At 36.3% G+C, this 6,000-nt stretch overlaps 1 protein-coding gene across 1 annotated transcript in view; it reads left to right on the top strand.

Annotated features, from left to right (window-relative positions):
• Window positions 1-870: 870 nt before the first annotated feature.
• The window catches only part of LOC105420560 (uncharacterized), a 31,585-nt gene continuing 26,455 nt past the window's right edge, over window positions 871-6,000 (top strand). The window contains exon 1 of the mRNA XM_088874880.1: window positions 871-1,187. The gene's annotated coding sequence lies outside the window, so the exon portion shown is untranslated. The remainder of the gene's footprint in view (window positions 1,188-6,000) is intronic.

The raw sequence follows: 6,000 nt of genomic DNA, 5'->3' as shown, positions 1-6,000 counted from the left end.
AGTTCAATTACAAACACTCGTAAAGCATTTAATGGCCACAAACTCAACATTCTTTATTTTTATAAAGATCAATAGGGCTTCTCTATTGCTTTCCAAAAAAACCTTTTTATTTATTTTTACACTATAATACTCAAAATCTTTTGAAGAAACATGTTAGTGGTGATTTTGATTATCACGGAACCTAACATGCAATTCACTTGCACATGAGCTTCATACTTTGTAATTAAACATACAAATAGATTTTTAGACCACGTTCCAGCAAATAAGCAACATTCTTTTTCTAACATAGAGCTAGGCTTGTACTTGGTGGTTTTGTGGTTCTTATTTTTCTTGATATTTGATAAATGGTAGTACCATGGGACTAAATCATGCATTTGTTCCATTGGGCCCAACACCTCGTTATTTTTATAAACTTCAAGTCTCGCAAAAACTTCTTTGATTCACCATAATAGATACCAAGAGACCCAAAAAAAGAAAAAAAGAAAAAAAAAAGGAAGATTCAAACTTTGCAAACTATGCATGTTAATCAATTATATGATTCATCCACAACTTTAACCGCGAAATTAATTAAAACATTTTTTTTTGAGCTCTAAGCATCTTACTTTTTAAATTATCATGGGATATAAATGAAGGTGATTTGAGACTCTTGCGGTGAAAATAGTGCCTTAACTTGGTGTTTTAGCTTAGGACTAAATGCACATTGGGTTCCTTGAGGCCAATGATTCATTTCCAATTAAAAAAATAAATTAATTTGTCGTTTATTTTACTTTGGGTGAATGCATGGCAATTTTTGTAATATTTTGAAGATATAGGGGCATTTCATTAATTTTCTCTACCGCTTTAAATTTTGAAATGCGAGGCTCTGAGATCTGAAAAATCGAGATCCATCACACGCCTTCTCCATCAGTTTCTTTCTTCAACTTTCAGAGAGAGAAGAGGGAATCATCGTTCTTACGTTTCCTTCTCTTTCTCTCTGTACAATTCCACTGGCTTTTACGGTTTGGTCAAAATGGAACCCCCATTGGCGGAAGACGCTCTCTCTCTCATAGACATTGTCCAAGAAGACGACACTCTACTTCAAATCAATGGTGCCTCTGCTCTTCACACGAAACCAGGCTTTGTCTTCTCTCCCATTAACAATGTATCTGCAACCAAGCAATGTCCCATATCTATTGAATCAAAAGGAGGTGTGTTCTTCTGATTCTACACATTCCGTCTTGGCTTTTGCCCTACCCTGCAAATGTATGGATTTTCCAGTTAGCCCTAGTTCATAAAATGCTCACAAATTTACTTCAATTTCTTATATTTCTTTGGAATGATGTCAAATTCCCTGTATTTTTTATGATGTGCTTGTTTCTTGGTGCCGTTAGTTTGCAACTGCATGAATTATTAATGTCTTGTTTCTGCTGTGTGCTGGGTTCTTTTGTCAGTTGATAAGTTTGAATGACTTAGTTATTGGGAGGTGTTTTGTGTCTATGTCTGTCTTTCGTTTGAACATTTCTTATGGAATGGTTAGGATTTGTTGTCATTCGTCCTTTTGAGTTTCATATTTGGTTGGTTGATTATTCTTGTTGATGGGTGGGTATTGGTTAATAATTAGGGAAATTCGCAGAAAAAAATCCTATTTAATTATTAAAATTAAAAAATAGTCCTCTATTATGTATTTATTAAGCTCAAGTCCCACTTTTTGAGAATGCAAATTGTATTTTAAGTTTATTTAATTTTCTATACATCAGATCAAACTCAAATTTGGGGATTTGATGCTTCTCACCATCTCAAATTTGTGAAAATTCTGAATAAACATTTTAAGATAATAAAATGACCAAAATACCCTTAAAACTTTGAAATTTGTGGGGGTAATTTGTCAGTTCATTCAATTAAATACGCTTTTAACTTTTTTTTAAATGCATTATGATGAGAAGCATGGGATGACCAAAATTTGTGCTTAATCGGATATATGGAAAATAGAATGAATTTAAATCCAATATTTACTATAGAAAAGAGATTTTTTTTTTTTTTGGGGTAATTCAGTGGGGAAGGCCCTACATGTTTTTTCAATAGATTACGGAGTTACATTTTGAAGGCGTTAAGTGGGGCTCTCATTTTGAAGGTGTTAAGTGGGGCTCTCAGAGGTAGGAATGGATACCATGATGTGGTAACTGGGTGTGGGGATGCTACCACCACGACCCCAGCCCCTTTCCTATAAAAAAGAGGACTTAAAGTGTTAAATATAAAATACATGTGTCTATTTTTAAATTCGGAAAAAAAAAGGTATTTTTTTTGTTAATTTGATTACAGGTAAATGGATCTTATTCATTTCCTTGAATGGGAGTGGTTGATCAGTGACCACTCTATATAATTTGTCACTTAGTAGCAAAATAACAAGAACAGCCTATTTATGCGCATATATGGGACTTTTGAACTGCATAGTGCAATTTTCCTGGCCATATTACTGGTAGATATTTGTAAACTCATTTTGTTGATTCCAAACATTTGTTAGAGATTCTTAATTTTTCCAGGATAGAAGCCCAGAACAGAAAACATGCTGTTAATCCTAGCAGTAGACTAGTCACAATTGTTGAAAAATTTCTTGGTGTCTATGGGAACGGGTATCAGCTTCATTCTTCTGTTGTTTGGGCTACATTCAAACCATTCTGAAGTGAGCCTGGAGTCAGATGAAATGTCTAGGTCCTTTATTATTAATATTTTTTCGTTGAGATAAGTTGACCATATTTAGGCCCTTTTCAGATCCAATATATTGCTAACATTTGACCGTCCAGTGATCCTAAATCCCCATCTGAACACAACATACATGTGCCTGATGGACTAAGTGTCAAACATTCAAAATAGAAGAGAGCTTAGTATTCTTACTTTGAGAGTGTACAAGAGAGCTTAGTTGCACAGCAATGTATATTTCTCTTTTAATTTATTATTGCTGTTTCACTAATTGACAAAACAATAAGAGGAGACTTATGCCATTTTGGTCAGTTTTCTCTTTGGTCCAAAGTAACTTTGCTGGCTTTCTTATTTCATTATCCAACTTGTCCCTTAGATCCTTGATGGAAACAGTTATCAACTCGACATCTAAGATTCTCTGCAGGCTTTAATCCTTGGTAAGGCATTCTTAAAATCTCCCACAGAAATTTCAACCTAGAACTGACATTTTCTCCCACTACTACTACTATCTTCATGTTTATTCTAATTCCATTAGCAATTTCTTGTTCTCCTTCCATGTCATAGAAGCATTTACCATTTCTTTCCACCTCCTATCCCAGGCATTATATCCATAATGAACCCTGCTTCAGGGAATTCAGCCTCCACTTCTACATGTATGAAAGAACACTGTTCATCTGATTCATACTATGATAACCTGGTTTTTTTAGGTTTTTGAGTTGCATACTCCCTACCATTCCACAAAAAAAATCCCCTTCCATTTTCTCAAATTGTTCACCTATTACCTTTGGTGTCTTATGGAGGAAGACACAGTAAATCGCAATGACCACCACCTTTGACTTCTTCAGTAGTACTCACCTCCAGAGAGTATTTCTTTTCTGCTTGTTGAGTTTTCTATCTATCCTCATCACCAACTTCTCACACAACTTCATTTTAGGTGCCGTAGATGCTAGGCAATATTTGAATTTTTCCTCGGGACTTTTACCCATAACTTTTCTTTCAAACAAATTTAATTTTTATTTTAAAATGGCCTCAACATAAATCTCGAGGAGGAACTTTGTTCCACATGTTTGCCGCAGAGTGTCATCCACAAATTGAAAACGAAAATCTTGACATACCTTTCCCAAGTGGAAATCACCCTTTTGTAAGTATCATACTAATAAATTTCACCATAGTTGTGAATTAGAACAAGGATCACAATTCACTTGCTTAAATCCCCTACAACATCCACAATGATTGAGAGACACACTGTGTGGGTTTTACAAACTCGGACCCGTTGAGTCCAATGTTCTCTAAGGTACCGTTTGATTTCCTAGTGAAACTACAATTTGGACCTATGTGAAAATTTTAACTGATAATATAACCGCAAGAGACGTTTGATTGTATATTTGAATTGATTCCCAATTGGGCTTCCAAATTGAATTTTTTCGTAAAACTAGTCCAAGCTGTTTTGTAAAAAATACAATCTCTTTCTCTCCCACCACTACTCTCTTTCTTTGGCTCTCTCTCTCTCTTCTACCACCACCATCACTGTTGCCACCACCACTACCACTCACCGCTACTGCCTCGCCACCACCACCACACCACCACCTCACGATCACCAACACTCTACCACCACCAATACCTCCCTGCCACCACCACTTCCACTGCACCACCACTCTCTATCATCATTGCCTCTCCACTATGTTGTTGACACAACCAGCACCAGCACTACCATGCCACCGCCATCATCTCTGCAACACACCAACACCACTAGCACTCTCTACCATCACCACTCCACCACCACCTTCTCCCTGCCATCGTCACCACCACTACTCTCTACCACTATTGCACCTCTGCCAACTTGCCATCACCTCCACCACCACTTTAACTGCCACCCGGCCACCACCACCACCACCACCACTGCCACTCTACCTGCTCCACCACAACCACCACCATTGCATCATCACGTTGCCGCACTGCCACTATCACATTATGCCACCAGCATCACACCATCACTACCACAACTACCACTACTACCATATCACACCACAATAACAATTTATACTTCAAATTGTAGCAATCAAACATCCACATAGAGCAAATGAAATTGACCAAATTCACGTCTGGTCAATTGCAATTGAAATTTGAAAAGCGTTTTTTCGTTCAAACAGTCCCTAATCATTCATTGTCAACATGATCCAAAAATTTTCTATCAGTATGCTTATCGCATTCTCCAAGCGAGTATTGTATATGCCTGTATGATTGGATTACATGTTCCTGAGTGCATTTGCACCCAAGAACGTTTAATAATGGACCTCCTTCAAGCAAAGACTTTGTGAGTAGGATATGTAACAATGGCATAATTTTACCTTTTGGGAGAGCGTTATAATTTTATTCACGCCTCTGATTAAGTTGACAATATTGGAATTCGTGCTGCTATCTACTTCTTCCTGTTTGGAAATCTGGTTTAAATTATGCATTATGCACCATAATTATTTTGTTTTAATAGTGAAAATTTCTTCAAATCTCTTGAAAGAAATGAATCAAGAAACTATATGATCTTGGCACTTTATCCTTAGATATGCCAAGCACACCCCTCTTAATTTCTTCTTCGAATAATTCTCACTACCTAGGTCCATTTGCTTGATACTGTGGTTACAAAAAATTGGTCTCATCCATTTCTGCCATGTATAACTTCTTGAGCATACTCTCATTTTTTTTTTTTTGAAGATTATGTCATCACCAATTTGCATGACTAGCCTTTTCGTGGAACATATGTCTCAACCATAGTATAGTATTTATGATTTATAAATTACATAAGATAAAAAAAAAAGGAAAAAGAAAAAAAAAAAAAACAAAGAACCATAATTGTTGTGATTTTTTTAGCCTATCTCCTTTGGCTTTATCATGTTGGTAGCAAACTTTCAAATCAAGGTACCACCTACCTTCTCATGCATAGTTACTGGAATCTCTTTGCCGACACCCCATGATTCCGGTTTGGAAACCCGATTCGGCGATTCCATTAAGGAATCTTCACCGTAATTGTTTCTCGGAACCACAAAATCTTGATTGCTTAATTTAGGAATCTTGTTTTAATACATCTTTAGAATTTTGAACCCATTATTTGTGGAAAGTCGTTCCCAAATACATCGAATCGTGATTCCAGCAAAGATTGAATCTTGAGTCCACGTCGAATAATACATGATTCCACACGTAATGATTCTCGTTTCGTTAGGGTTTTGAATCTAGAATCTACAACGTATAGTACATCCGTTCATAGGAGTAGGGAAGTGTGATTCAATCAATATGGAATCTTTCTTCCATCTTTTAGAAATAAATAATCCT

This window comes from Amborella trichopoda, chromosome 8 (assembly GCF_054954075.1).
Source record: "Amborella trichopoda isolate Santa Cruz 75 chromosome 8, AtrichopodaSantaCruz75HAP2 v2.0, whole genome shotgun sequence".
In the NCBI taxonomy this organism is placed as follows: Eukaryota; Viridiplantae; Streptophyta; class Magnoliopsida; order Amborellales; family Amborellaceae; genus Amborella; species Amborella trichopoda.
This window is presented reverse-complemented; position numbering and strand designations above follow the sequence as displayed.